Source organism: Nuphar pumila, chromosome 5 (genome assembly GCF_984573655.1).
Source record: "Nuphar pumila chromosome 5, dmNupPumi1.hap1.1, whole genome shotgun sequence".
NCBI lineage: Eukaryota > Viridiplantae > Streptophyta > Magnoliopsida > Nymphaeales > Nymphaeaceae > Nuphar > Nuphar pumila.
In genome coordinates this window covers 76,517,371-76,545,270 of record NC_143253.1, presented here as the reverse complement: position 1 = coordinate 76,545,270, position 27,900 = coordinate 76,517,371, and the positions used below count along the sequence as shown (strand labels likewise).

The 27,900-nt window shown below is 35.5% G+C and overlaps 1 pseudogene; it reads left to right on the top strand.

The window, feature by feature from the left end:
* Nucleotides 1-835: 835 nt before the first annotated feature.
* On the top strand, nucleotides 836-25,932 carry LOC149837771 (protein EXPORTIN 1A-like; annotated as a pseudogene).
* Nucleotides 25,933-27,900: the final 1,968 nt, after the last annotated feature.

Sequence of the window (27,900 nt, the reverse complement as noted above, 5' to 3'; positions counted from 1 at the left end):
ATTCATTTCTTGTTTTTCCTTAATTTCATTACATGAAGTTCTTGTTTTGTTTTAGTAATTAGTTTACTTTTTTGTTAGACATTAGTTAATTGAGCTAGTTGTTAGTTAGTTTTGATTTTAAATTTAGTCGTAAAAGTTTTTAGTCATAATATTTTTAGCATTTAAATAAGTTGTTTACTATAATTTCTATTTCGATCTTTTGTACTGCTCGTGTTCATTTGAATTGTGCAGGATAGCACAAGACTGGAGCGGAAGTGATTACGTAACACGACGAAGTACGAAGAATAAAGCTTCTTTTTACTTTTTAGTTTAGAATTAGGAATTTAATTGGGTTTGTAAATATTGCACTTTACGCCCTCTGCGAAGGGTATTCATTTGTTGTAATAGTTAGTTGTTTTTACTTTTCTTGAACATTTTACATTTCAAATAATTCGGCAATAAAGATTAGTTTAGATTTGTGTACTTGAATACGAAATATTCTCGTTCCCTGAGTTCGACCCGGTCTCATCCACTAGTGAGAACCGGTTTTTATTATTTGATGTCTGGTTTTCACATGTTTTACATATAAAAATCTTTTCAAAATTACAACGATTATAAAAAAGACATCAAGAGTGCTATAGTGAAATGGTGCTGAAAGCATGGCCATCAGGGGCAACATTCAATGAGAGAGATGGTTATGCACAAGGCCATGACTGTGTGATGGGTCAAAGGATAGCTTATAGCAGTTTTCTAAACTGCTGTAGCAATCACGATATCACAGCAACTCGGGGAGTTGCTGTAGAAAAATTCTTGCGGCAATTGTTGGCCCTATTGTAGATATAATGAAGCTACAACCATGCTTAGCAATGCTGTGGCTGAATGGGAAGTGAAGAGATGTGAGATGATTGATGATGTAATGCTTGACAGCAAGTGGAGATATGTAATGCTGATGAACAGGTGCTGGGTGGTAAGTGTTGTGCTTGGAGATAAAATGTGGGTATTGGGAAGTGGATATTGCACCAATTACATAGATATATATATAGGTATAGGGAATGGGCTAGGTAGTTGAAATAAATATGAGATGGTAGATGCTGTGGAGGGGTTTTATAGTGAAACATAGGAAGTGATTGGCAGATGCAAAAAAAATATGTGTGGAAATTCATAGGTGGAGGATGGAGGTGCTAAAGTGGATGGGTGCAGCTGCTAAAGATGGTGGTGAAGAAGGTAATAAGTGGTTATGACTATGTAAGTGAATATAGGTGAGGCAGCTACAGTAGGAACATTGTATATATATATATACATTTCTATGAAACTGGACATTAAAGTGGTCAAAGGGAGGGTATATGATTGTTGTTATGGTAGCAAGAGAGACAGTTGGAAGAAGGTCTAATAATCATCATCTTTACTGATGACATGTATCACTCGATATGCAGGAATCACAACATGCAGAAGATGTATAAGCTGCACAAGGATAATATGAGATGGAACATGCAAGGCATATGGAGCGACTACGGTCTAGGCTGATGGAGACAGTGACCTGAGTGGTTTGCAGATGGATTGTGAGAGGATAAAACATAGGTTATGTGTGATACTGTGAACACCCCAAATTTTTCAAAATCTTTTAAATATTCCCTTTTTGCCCCTGATTTCATTCTTTTTAGCAATTGAGTCACTTTTAAATTTAAATTCCAGTTCATTTCTCAAGTTTTACTACAATTAAATCCATTTTATACATCTGACCCAATTTCGGATCCGGATCCATTGTCAAAATTCAAATCTGAGCTTTGTCATCCGATTTACAAACCAAATTCTCAAAATTACCAAAATAACCTTTTGAAAGGCTCAGACAGTTCGTCCGGTATTCATTTTGATCCATCGTGTTATATTCCTCAATTTGAGGTTTAAAACTCAAATATTTTCTCAAAACTTGGGTTTAAACCCATTTTCTGAAAGAATTTTCCCCAAAATAGCCTTGAAAACCCTCTTTTGTAAATATTTCTCAAAAATACAAAAAATTAGTTTTAAATCTTTGATTTTAGGGTTTTATTCTAAAAACATAAAAAGAAAATATAGAAAATGAAGAAAAGAACAAAAAAAATAAAAATATAGAAAAGAAACAAAAAACGGTTTTTTTTTGAAAAACCTCCTTTTGAAAATACCTCCTAAAACCATCTTTTTGAAATACTTTTTAAAAGGACCATTTTTCTGAAAAGAGTTTTTTTAGGGTTTTATAAGCTCTCTCTCTCGTTCACCCTCTCTGGCCTGAAACCCTTCACGAAGCTTCCACCGCCCCTTTCACCCCTTTGGCAGAGCCACCCTCCGATCCTCCAAACCGCCGATCGCTAACCTCCTCTGCCCACCTCTCTCTCCTCCGTCCGTCTGCAACAAAATCTCCACTCTCAAACTCCCTAGAAAACCCTCCATCGCCCGCCGGTGGACCTCCTTCTCCTACCATCGTCGATTCCCAACGACTTCATCTCCAGCCACTCATCCCCCAACCGAATCCTCCTTCTCTCCCTTTAAGAGAAGCACGCAGGGGACTTCATCTGGATCGTTTTTTTCACCCCTCCATCGCCTCTTTCTTCCTTCCCTTTTCCTCTTATTCTTATTATTCTTCTCTCCCCTCTGCATATTTTTAGCTTTTTTCTTCCCCATCGATTGGGAGAAGTCGACCCTACCGTAGGAGATTCAAGCCATCCATTCCCCCCCAGGTGAGCTATGGTAAGTGGCCATTCTTGCTTTATTTTTTTTCTTCTTTCTGATTTCTTTTTCCTTTTCCTACCTTTAAATCCCATTTACGCACTAATGGTGGTGCCAGATTGCTTGTTCAATCTCGGCCCATCCCCGTGCCACAGCAACGGGATCTTTGATCCCAACAAAATTTTTTCCTTTTGTATATATATTTTTTTTATTTTAATTTCCTCTCTGATTTTATCTTGCTCGATTGTTGTTCTTTTTTTTTATTCCTATCTTCCTCTCAATTACATTTGGGGTCATATTATTCATTACACTGTGTTCATTTCTTTATATATCGCATGTAATAGTTTATTACAGGGTCTTAGTTCGATTTCCTGTTTCTTTTTCTCCATCTGATTATCAATGGGGGCTTAATCCCCTCTTGCAACACGGTAATTGTAGGGGCTTCCTATGATATGCCTAAGATATTGATTTTGTAACTTGATTACAAGTTTGTGTTCTTTGTAATTTCACGTTATTTAGGCCAATGATCCCCTGCACATGAATATCCACATGTTACTTACCAGCATTCTCATCATATATGTATATCTCATCCCATGGTCAATCTGCTTTCCTTGACTAAAATCATCCATGTGCCCTGCCACATAAAGGTATGTTGCTGGTTATGTGTTGTGTCTAATATCAATATGTTCAACAAATTTTGTAAACATTGGATTCTCCATAATTGATCTGCTGAAAGATCAATTAGGCCTGCGGAGGAGTCTGATCTTCGATTTCACCATGAAACTCTGCATTCTCTTTGGAGATGATTTATGATCATCATGAATTGTTCGGATTTGTTGTGAAGCTACCATGTGTTCGTGCCAACAGGGTGAAGCTCGATTTAAGCTTTGATATGTTTGTTGATAATTCCCTGTTAAATATGAAGGTTAAGTGTGAGCAAATCCATTCCGCTTGTCTGGTCTTAAACAAGGTATGCTAAAGAGACAATGTAGCACGGAATTCCATGATAGATGGTTATGTTTTAGTTGATCATTTATGAAAAATTTTATGGCCTCTCTATGAGTTAACATGATGAAGTCATTTCGTTGGGTTGCCTATAACTATGTCAAGTCTGGAATGTATCTAAGCAATCGATCAAGTTTGGTGTGATCAAATCCACTTTCAAGTGGGTTGGATTCCTTGGTTGCTCCTGACTCTGGAATAACTCTTCCAATTTTGGTTCTGTCAAAATGCCCAGTTTTGTCTCTCTTAAGCAGTATGAACATATCGAGACAAGATTTCGACGTATTTGGCGATCTGAAGTCTTAGTTGTTGCCCAGCGCAAAGTGGACAATCAAGCATTGCTCAATTTGTTTTTAGTTTAATTAATCTCAATACTTACCAGTTATTTTCTCAATTTATTCTTAAAGCTAGCCCACATAGCTCCCTTTTCCTGTTAGAAACCTGTTACTTGACATTTTTTTTTTACAGGTGATAACCACAAGAGATGTTTGGTTTCATGCCCTCATCCGTCAAACTCATGTCTGACGCCATCTCCAGAAGGATTTTATGCTTTGGTGAATCAAGTAAACACCTTTACCACCACAAATCTGTGCCGGCTGAGAGTGTTCTGAGGGACCAGTTGAGGTTATTATGGTAAGATCATCTTGATTAAATACATCGTATATACCAGTTTATGCATGATAGATGTATGGCATGTGTTAACTTGTACATAATAGATACATTGTATATGCTTGTTTTGCATATCAGAGGTATCACATAGGTTAGTTTCTTATATGTTAATATAGTAATCCACATACATCTACTGTATTATATATATCCATTTACATATATTATTACATCATCCATTTCATTCACATCACTACTTCACCCTTCAATCTGCAATAATTCACTGTTGTCATGCACCCACTTACCTTCACTCAAGCATTTCACTGTAATTGCCACAACTTGACCTTTGAGTGGTATATAAAACTATTGCTAAGAATAAAAATTGCTATCTGAATTATCAAATGTTTTTTTAGAGATGACTTATTCATGTGCTTCTTGGGATGCCAGCATCATGTTTATATTACATTGTGAATATCCTTGTCTTTCAATATCCAAGGTATGTGATTAAACTGTTTCTTTCCTCATTGGGTGGGTTCCATTTAGCTATTCATCATATGTATGTATGTATAACCTGAAGCAATGGTAAAACGAGTGAGAGGTAAGATTTTCCATTGTGGATGCAAGTTATGATGACAAACCATATTACTTTATTTCTCTTTTCCTTCTCTCTCTCGGTTGCTCCATTTTAACAAATCCAAATCAGTGAAGGTAAAAGTTGAACAACCAAAATATGATATTTTGCCTATAAAAGATCTGATTTGTGAACCCCGACCTCAAGCATGATTCTTCAGCTTTATTCTGACCCTTCTCTTTATATACCTATGTCCAGATTAGGCCATGTAAATCTATGATTGGCGAGACTTTATGTGCAGGCTCCATCCTCTTCATTATCACTGCACCTACAGCAGTATACAGTATTATTATCATACCTTGTACATAATGCCCCTCATCTGCTGCCCTTCAGCAGCCTCATACACCCATTATGTGGGAAACCATGGTCTTGATGTCATTAGAAAGTCTGTGTACCTGTGTTAGGTCTGTGTTATTTTATGGGAAAATCAAAGGATTTAAGGTCTGCAGCTAAAGTATAGCTCAAAGGCAAATGTCCAGGTCGCTGAATTCCATTTCAGAAGAATTGCAACACTCCTTTTGCTCCCAGCAACATCCCTGGTAGCCTTACTCCCCCAGTGCAGCAGTCCAATGGACTGCGGTAGTCCATTTACCTTGTATCATTGTCATATACATATATATATATATATGCATATATTACTTTTCCTGCACCTTCATATGTACCCTGGCAGATGCAGTCCCATTCATTATATACATTTTATAATATCCACTACCTGTATATCAGCACCTCCCCACTTTTTCTATATTACACCCTTCTCATTTCCATGTATAACATAATACATATATATACACATATACATAAATATATATATATATATATATATATATATATATATATATATATATATATATATAGTTTTCCACTCATAACAGTTCTTCCATTCTCATCCATAACATTTTCAATTTATTGTATTTTTATAATCTCTGCATCAGCAGGCATTTATTTAAAATCTGGCTCTTTTCTTTACTTCCTTTTTCAAGTTTCGTATTCAAATTCTTGAAACAACTCCTGAGAACCGATTTGCTCTTCTTATGGGTCTGGAATATTTAATTGGAATCTCTTACGTTGATGACACCGAGGTGTTCAAGTTTTTCCTAGACTATTGGAATTCATTGGTCTTGGAGCTTTTCGAAGCACATCGCTGTGTAGACAATCCATCAAGTTCTGCAAGCATGATGGGGCTTCAGGTGCCTTTGCTCTCTGGTATGGCTGATGGTCTTGGTTCACAACTTCTACAGAGGCGTCAGTTATATTTTGGTCCATCATCTAAGCTGAGAATCCTTATGATTTGCCGTATGGCAAAACCTGAGGAAGTTCTGATTGTAGAGGATGAAAATGGAAATATTGTCCGGGAAACTATGAAAGACAATGATGTCCTTGTTCAGTACAAGATTATGAGAGAAACACTTATATACTTGTCACATCTAGATCACAAAGATACTGAGCAGCAGATGTTGAAGAAGCTAAGCAAACAATTAAATAGAGAGGAATGGACTTGGAATAACTTGAACACTCTTTGTTGGGCTATTGAATCAATATTTGGATCTATGGTGGAGGAGCAGAAAAATAAGTTTCTGGTTATGGTTATTCGTGATTTGTTGAATCTATGTGAAATCACAAAAGGGAAAGATAATAAAGCTGTGATTGTTAGTAACATTATGTATGTGGTTGGACAGTACCCCAGGTTTTTGATGGTTCACTGGAAATTTCTTAAGACTGTTGTGAATAAGTTGTTTGAGTTCATGCATGAAACTCATCCTGGAGTTCATGATATGGCTTGTGATACATTCTTGAAGATTGTTCAGAAATGCAAGAGGAAGTTTGTAATTGTTCAGGTTGGAGAAAGTGAGCCATTTGTATTTGAGCTTTTAACTGTTCTCTCTACAACTATTACAGATCTTGAGCCCCATCAAATTCATACATTTTATGAATCGATTGGTTATATGATTCAATCCGAATCTGACCCACAGAAATAAGATGAATATCTCCAGAGATTGATGCAGTTTCCTAATCAGCGATGGGTTGAGATTATTGGCCAAGCACGCCAAAGTGTTGATTTTTTGAAGGATCAGGCTGTGATAAGAACTGTGCTTGACATATTGCAGAAGTTCACCAGTGTTACCATTTTCATTTCTTACATCATATATATATATATATATATATATATATATATATATATATGCAATCCAACATCTCATATATATCTTTCTTTATTCCTTTTTTATCATGTCATGAAATATACACATGCCCACTTGTATGGTGGATTCAATATGATATTTGTATATTTGTTTATTATTTTGTGCTAAACCTGTTTTGCAGAAAATATACGGAAAGTTTTACACTTTCAATTTAAATTAGGGATTTTTAATTTAAAAAAAAAACTCCAATCTCAAGTTCAAAAACTTGTAAATAGCTAGATTATAAATTTACATTTCTAGATTAGAATGAATGAGTGTATCTGTTTTCATATCATTCTTTCTTTTATTTCAAAAATTCACGAATGGGAACACGAATGACACGTGCACCATTTCGTAAGAGGTAATTAATCCTAAGTTGATGATTTACATCAATGGCCATAGTCAGGATGTGAACGAAACTTAGGATTTTCATCTTTTATAGAATAACATTGGATCCACACTGGATCCTTTTCAAAAAATCATCATATTTTTGAATATTTTCTTCTTTTATCAGAGTTTAACTTAAAATTAACTCAAAATATATATCAATGGCCATAGTCAGGATATATTGAGAGTTAATTTCATTTTAAACTCTAAAAAAGCACCAAAATATGTTTCATTCTTCACCTGAATTTAAATATAGATTATCATATAATACATTCAATGACCATAGTCAAGGATGTATTATATTTTCAATCTTATTTTAATTCATTTAAAGAATGGAATAGCTTTACAAAATCCAAATTCAAAATCTTTAAATTCATTCATCATTTATGATAGAATTGCATCATATTTTCAAAATTCCCTTTTTAAAACCCCAAGTGATCTTGAATATCTCTCTTCAATTTCTATTTCAACTCATCAATTCTATTTTCAAAGTCCAATTCGACTTTGAATTTTCAAATTCATTTTATATTCAAAACTTCAATCCAAATTCAAAGTTCAATTTAACTTTGAAATTCTTGATTCATTTTTCTAAATTCCAAATTCAAGCTTCAAATTCAAAGTCCAATTTGACTTTGAAATTCATTTGTATACTCAAAATTCAATTCTCAAATCGAATTCCAAATTCATTGTCAAGATTCAAATTCAAATTCAAATTCAATTTGATATCTCAAAATTCTATTTTTAAAGTTCAATTCAACTTTGAAACCTCTGATTCATCTTCTGATTTCAAATTCAAAATCAAGTTTATCTTCTTATCTTCAAATTCATAATCAAAGTTTGAGATTAATTCTGAATCTCAAAATCTGACCCTTCTTAAATTTTAAATTCAATCTGGGTTTTCAAAACCCGGATCCATCTTCAAAAAGTCCCATTTGAACTTTCAGAATCCAAATCCAAAGTTAGATCCTAATCCCAACTTGGATCCAGATTTTCAAGTACAATCTCTACTTTTGGATCTCGGACTCCAGATCCAATCCCCATTTAGGATTCTAGATCCAAAATCCAACTTCACCTTGGATCTCAGACTTCAGATCCAAAATCCATATTAAGATCCAGAATCCAATCTCATCTTGGATCTCAGACTTTAGATCCAATTCTATTTTAGGATCTCAGATCCAAATTCCATTTAGGATCCAGAATTCAAATTTCATCTTAAATTCCAGATTTCAAATCCAATTCTATTCCCAATTCTAGATTTCAAAATCCAAATCTACCTTGGATTCCAGATCTTGGATCCAATTCCATTTAAAACCCAGAATTCAACTTCATCATTGGATCTCAGATTTTGGAATCAATTCCCATTTAGGATTCTAAATCCAGAATTAAATTTCATCTTGGATTTCAACTCTATTTAGGATCCAGACTTTGGATTCAAATTTCACCCTGATTTCAAATTTTAAATTCAAATTCCATGTCAAATTTTATCTCTAAGTTCAAAGTCCATCTTCTGACTTTAAAATTTCCTTCCTTTTCCCTTTTTCAAATCATTCTTTCCAAATTCAAAGATTTATTTTCCCAGCTCTGATTATTTCAAAGACTTAGAACTTCAAATCCCTCATCTCTCTCAAGTTCTAAGTTAGATTTTACCATTCAAAAACCATTTCTTCGTTCTATTATCAAGTTCATCTCAAAATACTTGGGAATTTTCAAAGACATCTTTCAAAAGAGCATACATCCTTGCATTGCACAAGCATGATTCTTTGTGCATTCAGACTTAGGATAAATTCTTAGATAATATTTAGGCAAAGCAAAAAGGCATAAATTCGATCCTTGGTTCGATTACCTCTGGTAAAGGCGTCAGGAACGGTCAAACCTCGTATCGAGGAGCGAATCCCGTCTCTCCATTTTTTCTGCAAATATTTCAAAACGGAGGCGAGTAATTTTCTAAATATTTTCAAATCAAGGTCAAGTGAGACCCTGTAAAAGAGTTTCTCTTCTCTCTTCTTTTCTTTTCTCTCTTCTTTTTCTCTCTTTTATTTTTCTCCCTTCAAAAAGGAAGAAAATAGAGGTTAGAAAGGAAAAGAGAAGGAAGAGAGAGAAATACCAAGAGAGGAAAATTTTTGCGATGATCACAGCTTTGGCGACCGAGATGGGACCCGTCTCCGTCTGGTTGAATTATGCCTTTGCTTTGCTTTAATATTTTCTAAGTCTTTTATTCTTCTATGTCAGCTTCATTTTCCATGCAAACCTTAGGAGCCTAGACTCTATCCTAAGCTGACATCAAGGCATATAGGATTTAAGTATGGTTTGGTAGGACCATATTGAGGAGATTATTTCATGTTCACATTAGATTTAGGTTTGAAATACAACTCTCCTCAATTTTAGGGATTGAATGCAAACAATGTATGCAAGTGTATGCTTCTATTCATTTAAATTCTATCTTTTTTAGGACTTGCATTAGAGCTTTCTGGTTTTATCTGCATGTTGATCATGTTTTTGAAAAAATCCCTACCTATATTGTCCCGGTCTTCACGTTGCTGGGCTGTCTCACTAAACCATAGTTCGGGAGAGAGCCTCACAACTGGACCACTTATTTGGGTTCGTGCCCCCTACCACGTACCTAAGGGCCATAGTCCGAGGTATATCGGTAGGTGCTCAAGGATGTTGGGAAGCCTGTACCTTAGAACCGGAGGAATATTTTATGCCACGTATTTCGAGCTTCGGCTTGAGTATATCACCATACCTTAATTGAAATCAGATGATCTAAGTCTTAGAGTTAGGATTAAGGTCCTATCAGCCATTTTAAAATATTGCATTTAGAGTCAGCCTCTAGGGAGTGTTGTTTACGCATCTTTGTTTGTATATCTGTGATATTTTATATTCCTTATATTTCTCAAAACCCTGGGTATATATTATTCAAAATTTCCTCTTTTTAAAACCCAAGTGTATTTTCTTTTTTCTTCTGATTTCTTCAAATTCTTTTTTTGATCCTGCCTGCTATTTTTCAAAATTTTAAATCCTTGTCATCTATTTTCAAAATTTGTTTTCCTCCATCACAAGAGAAATGATATTACCTATGAGGATTTTTAAAAATCATAAAATCTTGAAAATTTCATAAAATCTTCTTCATGATCACCAAAAGTTCAATATTTTGATCTAATCTTTTTTGAAATGAACTATCACGTTGATTTTCCTTTTTCAAATTGGGTTTTAAAACCATTGTCTTCAAAATCATCCCTCACATTGATTTCCTTTTTGAAAATAGGTTTCGAACCACTATCTTCAAAATCAAACCTCATGATGATCTCTCATGATGATTCCCCTTTTTTTTAGGATCAGCTCTCATGCTAATCATTCTTCTCGTGGTTGGTTTTTCCCAAAAATGATTTCTCACTTATCTTTTAAATAAACATTTTTTTTTAAAATCCCATATGCAGGCAGGATCAGAAACACTCATTTTTCTCAAATCTTATGAATTTTCAGTTAATTTTGTTATCTTTATCAATTTCATTCATTTTATTTTTATCAAGTTTACATCAATTTTATAAAATTTTATCAAGTTTTATCAAATTTTTCTCAATTTTATCGAATCTGAACCCTTTCAGGTTAAGGGATAAACCTGATGCCTCTTTTCAATGAGGTATTCTTTTATTCTATGTTCCCGCTTAGGTTAAGGGATAAACTTGACCGTCATTGTCCGAGGTGTTCCCATTCAGGATAAGGGATAATCCTGAAACCCCTCATAGGAGCAATAAGGCTACCTATGAGAATTCTTTTGTAAAGACAAGTTTTCAATTTTCCTCGATTTCGTAAATGTCTATCAATTTCTCTTTTAATTTTCCCCAAAATTATTTTATTCCTTACCCCTTCAAGTTAAGGGATAAATCTGACCCTCGTTGTCCGAGGTGTACCCTTTCAGGTTAAGGGATAAACCTGACCCTCGTTGTCCGAGGTGTTCCCATTTAGGATAAGGGATAATTCTGAAAACCCCTCGTAGGAGCAATAATGATACCTACGAGGATTCTTTTGTAAAGACAAATTTTTAATTTTTCTCGATTTTGTAAATTTTTATCAATTTCTCTTTATTTTCCCCAAATTTTATTTTATTCTTTACCCCTTTCAGGTTAAGGGATAAACCTGATGCCTCTTTCCCATGAGGTATTCCTTTCTCCTTTTACCCTTTCAGGTTAAGGGATAAACCTAACCCTCGTTGTCTGAGATGTTTCCATTCAGGATAAGGGATAATCCTGAAACCCCTCATAGGAGCTATAATGCTACCTATGAGAATTCTTTTACAACACAAGTTTCCTCAATCCTTATTTTCTAAATTTATATCAATTTCTCTTCATTATTTTTCCTTAAATTCTATTCTTTTCCCATTCAGGATAAGGGATAATCCTGAGACCCCCTCACAAGAGCAACAATGCTAACTATGAGAATTCTTTTCAAAAACAAATTTTCAAATAAATTTCTTAATTTTTTCTTCACTTTTATAAATTTTATTCTTTTCCCACTCAAGACAAGGGATAATCCTGAGATCACTCATAGGAGCAACAATGCTACTTGTGAGAATTCCTTTACAAAATAAATCAAATTTTCTTCATTTTTATAAAATTTTTCATCAAATTCTATCTCCTTCTATCCTCTCAAATATTTTTCTTTCTATTTCTCCGTTCAGGATAAGGGGTTAATCCTGAAAATTGGACGGCATACTTAGTCCATCTAAATCATAGATCATAAATTCTAAATCTTGTCATATCGCTTCTAAATTCAAGTCTCAAGTTATCTCTTCACAAAATCCTCTTTCCCTTTCAGATTAAGGGATAAAACCTGAATCATTTTCCTAAATTCTCATCAAATGTATATTCTTTTCCCCTTCAGGTTTACGGATAAACCTGAATCATTTATTATAAATTCTCCATAAATGTCTATTCTATATTTCCCCTTCAGGATAAGGGATAATCCTGAAACCCCGAAAATCATTCCTGCTTCAATCTCTAAATATCTTAAGAATGTCGGTCTCCTTCCCGACTCTCAGGTTGAAAACCCATTCCTTGCACAGGGTTACTTCTCAAAAACTTCAAGTCTAAAGATTAAGTTCAGTCACAAAACTCAGTCCTCGTGCTGTTTGTCTCTCAGAAAGTCTCAATCTTAAATCAAAGGTCGTTAAATAAAATGTCTCAGCTACTTCGTTGGTCGTTAAATGAAATGTCCCAGCTACTTCACTGGTCGTTAAATGAAATGTCCCAGCTACTTCGCTGGTCGTTAAATGAAATGTCCCAGCTACTTCCCTGGTCGTTAAATAAAATTTCCCAGCTACTTCGTTGGTCGTTAAATGAAATGTCCCAACTACTTCACTGGTCATTAAATGAAATGTCCCAGCTACTTCACTGGTCGTTAAATGAAATGTTCCAGCTACTTCGCTGGTCGTTAAATGAAATGTCCCAGCTACTTCGCTGGTCGTTAAATGAAATGTCCCAGTTTTCATTGGTCGTTAAATGAAATGTCCCAGCTACTTCGCTGGTCGTTAAATGAAATGTCCCAGCTACTTCGCTGGTCGATAAATGAAATGTCCCAGCTACTTCGCTGGTCGTTAAATGAAATGTCCCAGCTACTTCGCTGGTCGTTAAATGAAATCTCTTAGCTACTTCGTTGGTCATTAAATGAAATGTCCCAGCTACTTCGCTGGTCGTTAAATGAAATGTCCCAGCTACTTCGTTGGTCGTTAAATGAAATGTCCTAGCTACTTCGCTGGTCGTTAAATGAAATGTCCCAGCTACTTTGCTGGTCGTTAAATGAAATGTCAAGGCTACTTCGCTGGTCATTAAATGAAATGTCCCAGCTACTTCACTGGTCGTTAATTGAAATGTCCCAGCTACTTTGCTAGTGTAAACACCCCAAATTTTCATTCACCTCCCCGAAATTTCCACCAAACATCATCATTCAGCCTTTGACATCGCTGGAGGGCAAAATGGTCATTTTCTGAGCCTGAACCTTACAGAAGTCTAAATTGCATCTGCAACTCTCAAAATTTCTCTATTTTTAGCTCAGATGTTCAAATTTTTATTCCTGACAGGAGACAGGCATCTCCAAGTCTTGGTTCAAGATTCTATTGCATAAGACATGACATTGCATATCATTGCATGAGCACCTCATAGCACTGCACTGCACAACATGTCATCTCGACGTCCAGAACTCTCAATTTCAAAATTTTCAATCCAGATTAGAATTTCAACTCTTTTCGAAATTGATTTCAAAACCCTGGGTCTTCAAAATTATCAATTCATCCCATTTTACCCCCAGGGCTCTGAATTTCACGATATTTCCTCAGGAAGACAATCTGGATAATTTTCAATAAAGTTCAACTCAGATTTTGCCTTTTGTCAAACTATTCCAACTATCATTCTTTTACAAAATCGCCCTAGAGGGGGCAACTCTTTTCAAAAATTTCTGTTTTACAAATTAGTCCAGATTTTATGAAAATTCCAAAAAGAGGTTTTGTTGTCTTGTCCTTATTTCAATAAAGAAGCAGTGTGGGACCCACATTGAGGTAGTGTCACACAGGCTTTTCTTTTGAAAAATTTAAATTTTGAAAAACCCAAAAAATATAGGAGCCTTGTCCCCTGGATTGGTGTCACTTGTCATTTTCTCTCTCTTCCCATTTTCATGCCAAGTGTCAGTGTGGGGCTAACCTTAAGAAACCGCCACATGTCATCTAATTTATCTGCCATGTGTCAGCATCCACCATCTTCACCCTGCGCCATATGTCATTCCAAAGATCATCCATGAGATGCCATGTGTCATGTGTTATCCTGTCCAGAAAAAGCAAAACTTGTCTCCTTTGAGGTGGCACCATTTAAAGAGTGTCTTCTGCAGAGGACACGTGTCAACCTCTCCCTCTTTCAGAAAAGTAGACTAACACATGTCTCTTCCTACTTTTCTCAAAAAAGTAGAAGACACGTGTCACTCCTAGCTTCCTCGAGAAAAAGGTAGGCTTGTCTCCTCTGAGGTGGCGCCATTTGAAGTATGTCTCCTGCAGAAGACACATGTCAATCTCTCATTTCCTCAGAAAAAGTAGATGCCATGTGTCATTTCCTACTCTTTTCAGAAAAACTGGAATTCAAATATTCAAATCTCTCCAGAGGTGGCACAAATCCTGAACTTCACCTTTTCCATTTTGTCTGAGATGGCGCCACATGGCTTGGACCTCCTTCACTTCCCTCTGCCACATGTCATTCTCTGCTTCTTTCAGAAAAAGTAGAGGACACATGTCATGTCTAGCTTCCTTCAGAAAAAGTAGAGGAAATGCCACATGTCCACTCTCCATTCCTCTAGGGCCAACATCCATTTGAAATTCAAATTCTCCTATGAGGTGGTGCCATTTGAGAGAACTCCTCCAGACAGCTGACACTTGTCTGCCACATGTCCAGACCTCCCTCCATCAGAAAAAGTAGAAAAACCCCCCTTTTGAGGTTGCGCATTCTACTTCATCCATTCATGTTCTCCTGCCACATGTCAGTATGGAGCAACTTGGAGGGGGCACCACATGTCAGCCTCTCCTTTCCTGCAGAAAAAGTAGAATTTGAATTCCTTTGAGGTGGCACAATCTGCTTCTTTCACTCCTGTCCTTCTGACACATGGCAAGAGCCTCCAGAGATGGCGCCACATGGCATGCTCCTATTGTTTCCAGCTTTACACCTCAAATCGCCTTTTGAGGTGGTGCCAATCTAGAGCCCCACTTGGCTTCAATTTTTATTTTTATTTTATTTAAAATAAAAGTAGCCCACCATGAGGTGGCGCCACCTGAGGGCTCCCTACAAAAGGCAAATTTGAATTTCAAACTCCAAGAGAGCACCCTCTGAGGTGGCGCCATCTGGGAGCTTCTTGCAGAGAAAATCAAGCATACCCAAATTTTGAAAAATTTCAAATCCCGCTGAGGTGTCTCACCCACAAATTTCCTATTTTATTTTCTCAAAAAATCAAAATAGCACCCATTGAGATGGCGCCACATGGAGGGCTCAGATTGAGCCTGTTTGAAATTCAAATTTTTCAAAAAAATTCTATAAAAACAAGAGTCCACGCCCAGCCTAGGGAGACCATTTTTTTGAAAGCTTCTTTTGGACTTGGAAATTCGACCTAGCCTTCTTGAGAATCTGATTTTGAACTGTGGGAATTCACGCCCCCTTTGGCTCAGTGGAGAAGGTGCAGTGAAGTTCGTGCAGTGGCCAACTCGATTCAAGCGTAGGCCAATTTTGGTGAATCATCCGAAGCCCGGAGCGAAGGACAAACCAAGCCCTTGGTAGCAGTCCCTTGCAAGAGTTTCAAAGCTGCGTAAAAAAGCAAGGTGCACCTCTTTTCCTCTTGATTTGATTTCATAATTTGATTCGGGAGTCGTTTGGAGAAAGAGCTCATCCGAGAGATGGATTGAGCTATTCTCATAAAACGACATATATAAAAATACATCATTATGCTTCCTTGATGATTTTTAGCATTCATGCATTTAGCTAGATTTAATTTTCATTTTATTTCGTTAATTTAGCATGTTTCATGAATTAATTAGGATTAATTTAGCATTTATTTCAATTCTGCTATGTTTCAGTAGTTCACTATTTTTGTCAGTCAGTCCACATGTCATTTCATGCATGTAATTGTTGTTAAAAAATCACGAAATGCGCCCTTAGGTGTCCCTAGAAATGTACCAAAAATTTGGAAGCATTTGAAATCGTTTAATATGGTAAACGTTCAAAAAGGTGAGTCGAGTTTTATTACCGTGGATGCATTTTAAATTTTTACTTCCGACTTATAAAATCGAGATCTCCCTCATGAGAGACTCGCTTTTCGATCTGAAAGATGTTCTGCACTCAGGAGAATGTCTAGTTGTTAACCTGAGTTTCTCAGATTTTTATGATTTTTTTTAATGTCTGACAAAAATACGAGAGTGAGGGACACATATCAGAGCCTGATTTGGGCCTCTGAGACTTTGGATCGACTTAGGTCGATGGGTTCTCTTTGGGTATTGATCCAAATCCAAATATGTAAAAAAAAATGTTATGTCCGAGATGTCATCTGTTTGCACCTGAATGCCGGTGATTTTTAGGACAGTTGGGACAGCTGTTTTGGATTTTTCTTGTCAGTCACCTGTTTGGTCACATTTGTCTGTTATGTTATTTTAGGCATGAAACGTAAATTTTTTTTCTGTGTTTATGTTGATCAAATGCCAAAGTCATGAACATGAAAGTTGTCCATGTAGGTATCGTGAGTAGCTCTGTTAAATATCAGAAATTTCAATGGCTGTTTTTTATTTTTTTAGAATTTTATATTAGATTAGGTTGATTTTTACCTTCGTCAGAACCAAATCCCTGTTACTGAACTCACCATGGCTCAAATCCCGAGGTTGTAAAAACCAAAAATGTTCCATTTCAGGTTCTTTAGTAGTATGCAAAATATCAGAAGTTTTCATTGTGTAAATCGTGCATTATCATATTAAACATTGCATTTGGTTCGGGTCCATAGGCAAAATCCACCCTTTTTAGGATTTTCTTTAAATTTTAGCATTCAAATCATATCATTTTGTGATTTTTAGCATTCTAAGCTGTTTATCAGAGTATGTAGATGCTTCATACCGAATTTGGTGCAATTTGGAATCCATTTGAGGTTCGGTTTAGCCATAACATCAAAACAGGGTCCCGCGGGACCCGAATCCAAGCGAAAAATAAGCTAAATTCGTTATTTTGGATAAATTGCAAAGTGTCAAATTCTGATTTTACAGTCTTAATATGTTTAACAGCATGTCATCATATCTCATTATGCATTTCATCATCATTTGATTCAATTTGAATTTCAAAATCTCAATTTTTATCAAAATTTCCTTCAAAAACCCTGATTTTAAAGGTATAACTTTAACATTAGGAGTATTTTGGTCATTTTGACCACCATTTTGAATTTCAAAACTATTTTCCACTGAATTTTCTGCATTTACATCATTTCAAATATCAAGGAAGCATGAGAATAGGGTTTATATCCAATTAAATCCAATAATTTCATAATATTATTGGAGAATCTTGGAAAAGCCCACATATTTGAGCTAACCTTATTTCAAGTTTGGCAGGGACATTCAAATGAAGGAGCTAAAGTCTGCAATTTCCATTTATTTCATTTATTTAGTGATGTAATAATGTAAATTTTGGAATAAGAGATTTAATTTCCCGCTTAGACTAGGATGCATATCATATAGTTTGAATTTATGCAATATCCTGTTTATGTGATGCATGCATTTTATTTCAAAAGCACTATAGATGATCACGAATGGCACGTGCACCAACTCTTAGGGAGTTGATGAACTCTGTGGAATCCATATTTACGGCCCTAGTCGGAATATGGACGAGACCCAGATCCATCATCTTTCTACTAGTCACATTGAGCCTACACTCTTAGGCTATCTTAAAATGCACATCATATTTCTAATATTTTCAAAGTATTGTGCATTAAATCAATTAAACTTTGAACATATTCATGGCCACAGTCAGGATATGTGAAGGGTTTATTTTGACTTAATACACATTTTCCAATAAATTTCTTAGAAAATCTTTCAAAGTGCATTCATTCACTCATATCATTTGCATCATGAAATCATTGGTTTTCTCAGGATTTTCACAAGAAAATTTCATTCTCAAGAAATCGATTTCTCGATTTCTCAAGAAACTCTGAGGATTTTCCAAAATCGGGTTTCCCAAGTTAAGTTTTCACAGTTTTCCATGGAAACCAGTCTCTCAAGAAACTTCTAAGTTGGATTTCCAAAATCAAAGTTTTCCCTCGATTTCCCCTGGAAAATGATGTTCTCTTAAGATTTTCAAAAAGAGTTTTCCAATCTTTATCAAGAGTCAAAAAAATCAATTTTTCAAGGGTTTTAAGGCTAAGATTCCCAGGATTTCAATTTCCCAAGTTCAGTTTTCTTCTCCAAAGAATTTTCCAATGAATTTCAATTATTTTCCAAAGAAAGCTTTCAAAACTTGAAGTTTTTCCTAACAAGCATTTTTCCTTCAAACGTTTACCTTTTTCTCAAGAATTCTTTCCATTTTTTCAGGATTTCCATCATTTTCCTAAGAAAATTCTCAAAGTTTGAGTTTTCCTGAGAAGTGTTTCCCTTTTGAAATGTTCACCTTTTTCTCAAGAATCACTTCTATTTTCCTAGGATTTTCAACTATTCATGATTTTCCCACAACTTTATGAACTTTCCTGGGATTTCAAATCTTTTTCATCTGAGTTTCTTGAGAAATTGATTTTCATCTTCTTTTGAGAGATGCTTTTCAACTCCAAATATTTTCCAAGCATACATCATGTTTTCCCAAGCTGCATTTTACAAAATTCTCATAGCACATGCCTGAATTCTTTGTGCATATAGGATAGAACACGATTTTGATGATTTAACTAAGTCAAACACAATTTTGGTCCTTGGTTCGATTACCCCTGTTACAGGCGGCAGGAACGGTCGAACCTCGTACCGACAGGTCGAGCCCCATCCCATGGATTTTCCCACAATTTTCAAAAATGGAGGTGAGTATTTCAAAACAATTTCCAAAATCCGGTCAAGTTTGAATCGCGAAAGAGTTTCCCTTTTTCTCTTCCGCAAGGAAGGGAAGACGGGAAAAATTTCGCGACGATCACAGCTGGTCATTAAATGAAATGTCCCAGCTACTTCGTTGGTCGTTAAATGAAATGTCCCAGCTACTTCGCTGGTCGTTAAATGAAATGTCCCAGCTACTTCCTTGGTCGTTAAATGAAATGTCCCAGCTAATTCGCTGGTCGTTAAATGAAATGTCCCAGCTACTTCACTGGTCGTTAAATGAAATGTCCCAGTTTTCACTGGTCGTTAAATGAAATGTCCCAGCTACTTCGCTGGTCGTTAAATGAAATGTCCCAGCTACTTCGCTGGTTGTTAAATGAAATGTCCCAGCTACTTCGCTGATCGTTAAATGAAATGTCCCAGCTACTTCACTGGTCGTTAAATGAAATGTCCCAGCTACTTTGTTGGTCGTTAAATGAAATGTCCTAGCTACTTCGCTGGTCGTTAAATGAAATGTCCCAGCTACTTCGCTGGTCGTTAAATGAAATGTCCCAGCTACTTCGCTAGTCGTTAAATGAAATGTCCCAGCTAATTCGTTGGTCGTTAAATGAAATGTCCTAGCTACTTCGCTGGTCGTTAAATGAAATGTCCCAGCTACTTCGCTGGTCGTTAAATGAAATCTCTTAGCTACTTCGTTGGTCATTAAATGAAATGTCCCAGCTACTTCGCTGGTCGTTAAATGAAATGTCCCAGCTACTTCGTTGGTCGTTAAATGAAATGTCCTAGCTACTTCGCTGGTCGTTAAATGAAATGTCCCAGCTACTTCGCTGGTCGTTAAATGAAATGTCACGACTACTTCGCTGGTCGTTAAATGAAATGTCGTAGCTACTTCACTGGTCGTTAAATGAAATGTCCCAGCTACTTCGCTGGTCGTTAAATTAAATGTCCCAGCTACTTCGCAGGTCGTTAAATGAAAGGTCCCAGTTTTTACTAGTTGTTAAATGAAAGGTTCCAGCTCCTTCGCTGGCGTTAAATGAAAGGTCCCAGTTTTACTGGGCAGAATGTCCAAAATCATAGATTCAACAAAAGGTCGCATCAAAATCTATATTGAGTGATTATTTCATAAAGGATCCAAGAAAACTTTGCCAATACGCTAAAAATACTTGTTGATTCCAAAAAGTTGTACTGCACAAAAGAATCGCCTCAGACTATCTCTAGTATTCTTTCAAAAAGGGTGAAACTTTTTGCGAAAAAGGGATAAAATTCAAAACTTTTCCCTGTTGATCAACCAAAAGGATGTAGGAAATATCCTCGGTATGATTAGCGAAAGAAATATTCAATGATGTTGAAGAGCCTGGAGCGAATTGATATTGATCATGGCTATGACGCATGTTTTAAGATGATTTTTTGGCAATCAGGAAATGGAAATATCTTAAGCTATAAAAAGAATTCACTCAATACATGTCTCTTCCATTCATTTAAAGTTGCAATCAAATATCTGCAAAAGGGATCTCTCAATTGTCGTCAAGATGAAGACGAATAGGCGAGCTAGACCCTCGCGGCCAAAGAAGATTTGGATCATCTTCGAGATGAAGGAGTTTGTGAAGGATCCTTCTAGGGAAAGTTTAGATCACCGTCGAGATGAAGGGAAGTGTGATGGACCTACCGACAAACCCCAAAAGATATTTGATTTCTGCTATCCTCTAAAGACCTTTTGAGTCAATGCCATCAATAGAATTCCTGAGATAAAAGAAGGATCGAAACATCTCCAAGGTGAAGGAGTTTGTGACGTACCCTTCCCTCGAAAAAAGAGAGAAAAATCAGGACATCTCCAAAATAAAGGATGATATAAAAAGCCCGAAAAACCCAATGACTCAAAAAGAGTGCAAAAGGATCATCATAGGAAAACACCCAGATATCAAACTGCCAAAATTGTCAGAAGTCATCTTTTCTCATGCAAAATTCTTTTATCAATGTATTTTCACTATTTGCTTTTATGAGATTAAGAATATTTCTTCTCTTCTCATATCAGGAAAATGGATAGCTTCCTTGAAGAAAATCATCAGTGCTAAAATTTTGAATTTTGACTCTTAAAAACCAAGGAGTTAACCTCGTTGGAGGAAAATACTCTAGGTAAAAAGAGGGAATGTCTTTTGCACATACATGCACATTTTAAAGCGTTGTGAGTCAACTATAATTTTATCTTATTGGCAAAATTTTCTAGATATTTGAAGAATAAAATAAATATTCAATATCCATTTTGATGCAACCTAGCGTTGTTTACATCTTTCAGAAGAGTTGCCTCATTCAGTTGAAGTATCTCTTCTGTCCCATCACGGTTTCTTCATTCGAAAAATCTGTATGGTTGTTCCCACTCAGGTTAAGGGTCAAAACCTGAATTTTTTGCGAGAAGTCATCAATTTCAAAAGCTGATTTAGTCTCAACAATGAGACGCCCAAGTTCATCCCTTTTTCAAAGCTTTAGGGAACCCCATTTTCCTCCTTTCGCAAACCCCTTTCGGATTTGTTTGTCCAAACTCTGAAAGTCCCATCATGGTTTCTTTGTCCGAGGATTCCAGTTGGTCATCCCCTTCAGGTTAAGGGTTAAGCCTGAACCTCACTCATCGAGGTATCTTCCTTTTTCAGGTTTGGGTTAAACGTGAGTCTCATTTTGATGAGGTTTCCTCGTTTTAACGAGGTGTTTCCTTCCAGTCCCATCATGGTTCTTCCCATCAAGGAATCCATGTTTTATATATCCATCCAGGAAAGGGTCATACTTGAGTTTCATCTCATAAGGCATTTCTCTCAAAAATGCCCCATCAAGGTCCACTTACATTCCTTTCCCCATCCAAATTATCTTAATATATCTTCGTCCCATCCAGGTTAAGGGCTAAACCTGAGTCATTCCAAAAGCTGCTCTTGTCTCGCCCATGAGATTTGATCTAAATTCTTATCTTTCATCACTTCAGGATCTTCACCCAAAATCTCATCACAATTTCCTCATTTCTATTATTCAGTCATATCATTTTCGAGGATTTCGTCTCCCCCAAGCCATTCAGGATAAGGTTTTAAGCCTGAAAAGCCATGTCTTTCCAAATAAATCCTTCCACACCCAGTTCAGATCTGCTGACTGGGCATTTTTTTCAAAATTTGGAGTATTTTCTTTGCCACTAAGCTCAGCTTTCAACCAGCTTAGTAGCAAAGAGGGGCATCTGTGAACACCCTAAAATTTTTAAAATCTTTTAAATATTCCCTTTTCGCCCCTGATTTCATTTTTTTTAGCAATTGAGTCACTTTTAAGTCTAAATTCCAGTTTATTTCTCAAGTTTTACTGAAATTAAATTCATTTTATACATCTGACCCAATTTCGAATCTGGATCCATTGTCAAAATTCAAATCTGAGCTTTGTTATCTGATTTACAAACCAAATTCTCAAAATTACCAAAATAACCTTTTAAAAGGCTCAGGCAGTTCGTCCGGTATTCGTTTTGATCCATCGCGTTATATTCCTCAATTCGAGGTTTAAAACTCGAATATTTTCTCAAAACTTAGGTTCAAACCCATTTTCTGACAGAATTTTCCCCAAAATAGCCTTGAAAACCCTCTTTTGTAAATATTTTTCAAAAATACAAAAAAATAAGTTTTAAATCTTTGATTTTAGGGTTTTATTCTAAAAACATGAAAAAGAAAAATATAGAAAATGAAGAAAAGAACAAAAAAATAAAAATATAGAAAAGAAACAAAAATCGTTTTTTTTTTTTAAAAACCTCCTTTTGAAAATACCTCCTAAAACCATCTTTTTGAAATACTTTTTAAAAGGACCATTTTTCTGAAAAGAGTTTTTTTAGGGTTTTATAAGCTCTCTCTTTCGATCACCCTCTCTGGACCAAAACCCTCTTCACGAAGCTTCTACCACCCCTTTCACCCCTTTGGTAGAGCCACCCTCCGATCCTCCAAACCGCCGATCACTAACCTCCTCTGCCCACCTCTCTCTCCTCCGTCCATTGTGATCATCACAAAATTTTTCCTCTCTTGTGGTTTCTCTCTCTTCCTTCTCTTTTCCTTTCTATCCTTTATTTCCTCCTTTTTGAAGGGAGAAAATAAAAGACAGGAAGAAAGAGAGAAGAGAAAAGAAAAGAAAAAGAAGAGAAGAGGAACTCTTTTGCGTGGTCTCACTTGACCTTAATTTTGAAGATATTTAAGAAAATAACTCGCCTCTATTTTTGAAATATTTGCGGGAAAACTGGGAGACGGGATTTGCTCGTCGGTACGAGGTTCGACCGTTCCTGGTGCCTTTACTAGGGGTAATCGAACCAAGGGTCGAATTCATGCCTTTTTTCTTTGCTAAAAGATTATCTAAGAATTTATCATAAGTCTAAAATGCACAAAGAATCATGCTTGTGCAAATACAAGGATGTATGCTTTTTCAAAAAAATAATTTTGAAAATCTCCAAGTGTTTCTGAGATAAATCTGATAATAGAATGAAGAAATGGTTTCTAACTTTAGAACTTTAAGATTTAAAGTTCTAAATTTTTGGAATAATCAGAGCTTTGGGAAAATAAATTTGAACTTCGAAAGGAATGGTTTTGAAGTTGAGATGAAAAGAGAAGAAAAGAAAATTCAAAGTCGTAAATGGACTTTGAATTTCGGATTTTGAATCAGGATAGAGATGGAATGTGATTTGAATTTCAGTTTTAAAGTTTGAAATCAGAGTAAGATTTGAGAAATCCAAATAGAATTGATAGATGGAATTAGTTTTTGGATTTTTGGGAATCAAAACTTGGATTTTGAAATCTGGGATGAAATGGAATTGGACTTGAGAATTGGAATTGAGAATAGAAGTTGATTTGAAATCTGGAATTCAAGATGAAATTTCAATTCAAAGTCTGGTTTCTAAATAGAGTTGAGATTCAAAATTGAATTCTAGGTTTAGAATTCTAAATGGGAATTGGATCTGAGTTTTTGGAATGGAGTTTGGATCTGAAGTTTGAGATCCGTGGTAGAAATGAATCCTGGATCCAAAATGAAATTTGGATATGAAGTCTGAGATCCAATATGGAATTGGGTTTTGGATCCTAAAAATAGTTTTGGATCTGAAGTCTGAGACCCAAAAGTGGAGATTGTACTTGGAAATCTGGATCCAAGTTGGGATTCGGATCTAACTCTGTATTTGGATTCTGAAAGTCCAAATGGAACTTTTGAAGATGGATCTGGATTTTGAAAACCCAGGTTGAATTTAAAACTTAGGAAGATTTTTCAGATTCAGAATCAATCTCAAACTTTGAATTTGATTTTGAAGATAAAAAGATAAACTTGATTTTGAATTTGAAATCAGAAGATGGATCAGAAACTTCGAAGTTAAATTGAACTTTTGAAGTTTCAAATTATAAATTGGAAATTGAAGTTTTGAATACAAAATGAATTTAAAATTTCAAAGTCAGTTTGGACTTTGAAATCGAATTTTGGATTTTTTTGAAAAGGAGATAGAATTGAATTTGAAGATAAATAAGATTTGATATGAGAAATGAAGAAAATACTAAAAATCACTTGGAGTTTTAAAAGAGAATTTTGAAAATATGATGCAATTCTATCCTAAATGATGAATGAATTCAAAGAATTTGAAATTGGTTTTGAAAAAGCAGATTTCATTCTTAAAATGAACGTGAATAGGATTGAAGATATAATACATCCCTGACTATGGTCATTGAATGTATCATATAATAATCAGATTTAAATTCAAGTGAAGAATAAAATATATTTTGGTACTTTTATAGAGTTTAAAATGAAATTAACACTCAATATATCCTGACTATGGCCATTGACATATATATTGAATTAATTTTAAGTTAAACTCTGATAAAAGATGAAAATATTTTAAAGAAAACATGATGAATTTTGAAAAGGATCCAGTGTGGATCCAGTGCTATTTTATAAAAGATAAAAATACTAAGTTTTGTTTACATCCTGACTATGGCCATTGATGTAAATCATCAACTTAGGATTAATTACCTCTTATGAAATGGTGCATGTGCCATTCGTGTTTCACCATTGTGAGATTTTGAAAAATGAAGGTAAAAAGTATGAAAATAAGCAATCTATGGCATTTACAATGCTCATTCATTTTATCTAAAACAAGAAATGTAAATTCTCATTAAGATCTAATTTATTACAAAAATTGAATTTACAACCCCCAAGTAATGATATTTTCCACATATTCCCTGCAAAGCACTTGATTAGTGTGAAAAGAGAAGGAAAATTGCACATATCATATAGATGTTAATTGATGAAGTGCTCATGTGCCAGGATATAAATGATGAAAAAAATGAAGAATGACATTACATACCTATATATACACATATGCATGCCAATATACATATACATACGAGTATATGCATATATATATATATAGATATATATATATTCACACATATATATATATATACATATATATCACATGTGACATATACTTAATGTAGGTAGCTGAGAGTGATATTGAGGCTATGGGAGTGTCAATATTGCAGCAATAAATGAAAGCACAGGAGGTTGTGTTGAGAGTAGGTTATTGATATAGACCCACTGACAGGAGAGAGAACAAAAGATTTTAGTGCAGAAATTTTTGAGGTGGTGCTGGAAGGAAATAGCACTGTGTACAGTGAGTGGTGAAGAATCGTTGGTGTTGAGGCCAATAAGTCCTTGCCATCCATTATATCTACAAAATGACTCCTTTCGACTCAATGATGCAATGATAACCTACTTACAGAAATGTCATCATTTACCAAAGTGGGATTACTCCAATATTTTCATTGAAGATATTCTAACATTTTAATAAAGAGTTGTTGCTGAACCTCTTTATTTTGCAGGTAATTCGGGAAAGGATGGCACAATGAGGTCTGAACATGATATATACCCATTATTGCATGATGACACTATGGTGGTGGCGACATGAAAGGGGTAATGAAGGACTGCTACAAGTGTAGCAGTATGGATGAGTGATGGGTGTTATCACGAAGGGTAATAACACAAAGTTGGGTTAGATAACAACGTGTGACAGTTGGGAAGAAGTGTGTCCAGGTGCAACTGCTATGAGTTGCAAGGGCAGTTGAACTTGTCTTCTCTCTTAGTAGGTTCGCCCTAAAAATTCCACTATATTTTTCAAATGACAGGGATCCAGGGTTGCATTTGTGTATTTGTGACAATAGTTGAAGCATTCACCACAACTGTTTGCAAATCATTATCAGCCAATAACCCAAGCAGTGATGAAAAAAATAGACCTCTCCTGTTCTATCACCAATAAATTTTGAATCAGTCTCATGTTTTCTTCAGAAAGTGCTCTTGAAGCAACATTTATTGGTTCATTCTGCTGTTGGTCCAATGCCTATTGATCAAAATCCTTTGTAACATGAGTACCATCACAGAAAAAGATCCCACCAGGCCTCTACAATGTTTTTGCTTTCTTTAATTTAAGAGAGAAAGATACTGACCATGCACATACCAGCAAACCTTTTCTCTAAAACATGCTTTTCATTTAATAACTGTAACCCCTTAATAGTAGCATCTGCAAGTTTTCTCTGCAGCTGCACTAATTCCTGCTCCTGGATTCTAAATTTGAGCCCTTTCAGTGCCCTTCTCATTGGTCTCGTGAAGGTGCATGAGGATTGGTTATCAGGAGGCTGAAGACAATGTGATGCATATACAAAAAAAAAATATAACTAAAATGCAGAACATGGTGATGGCGCTGAACCTAATAAATATAGAGAAAATTCAAAAGATGCATAGCCAACTCAAGAGAAAATACACGATGATGATTTTATGTGATATCGGAGGAAAGAAAACCTGTAAAAACAGCAAACATAAATTAGACCAGATAAGAAATTTAAACATCATAGCTCAAATTCAAAATGTGTAAGACTGAAATTAATTGACATAGGGTATCAATGAAATGGGACAGGAAAGTAATGGGGACACTAAGTGATCAATAGCAGTATGTAACTGTTGTATGAGGTGTGAGGGATTGAAGAAAACACGCAAATGTATAGATGAGGTTCTTGAACATAAGCACAAGCAAGCCAATTGATGTACTCACGCGGGGTCTTGCAGATGGAGGTTCATCTTTACTTACTGTGACATTGATATCATCAGAATTTACTTACAAAGATCGGGTGCTAAGAATATTATTAGAAACTAAGGGGGGTACAATGCACAAGGTAATGGTTACGTGTTCATGTTGCAGGACAAATGGAATTAATAGATCACTGGTGATCTATATGATCCCTATGTTAAAACGAGAATTCGATGGTGTATAGATGATTCTAAGGACCTTAAAACACAGATGACGCCTATGGCGAACTAATGATTTAGGCAGATGGGATCAATACAATTGTGTACTAGTACAGAGTATGTGGAACACGAATAAGGATGACCTCTGTTGAATGCCTTGCAAATCGGATTTTACTGAACTATGTATTCAGAAAGGAGTGGGAGGCCATCCTTTCTGTTTGAACTGTGAATCTCATTGATGATTACATGAGATTTCTGAAGTGTCAAAAGATTGAACAGGTAAAGTGCTATTCAATGAAGCCATCGAATGCACTGAAACGAAAGATAAGCTAAATATGATGGATAAAGAAAGCAGCTCATAAATGGAATATATCTCAAAGGCAAGATGTTATGTCAGATTGATGAAGCAGTAAATAGAAATTAAACATGTTGTATAAAAAAAAAACTAAAAGCATCAGCAAGATGCGGGAATCGCCATAGAAATGGCACTTTGAACCATAATGCAAAAAAAAAAATGAGAATAATGAATTTGATGTAATCGAAATAAGAATCCGAAGGCATATAGCTGATTGAGATTA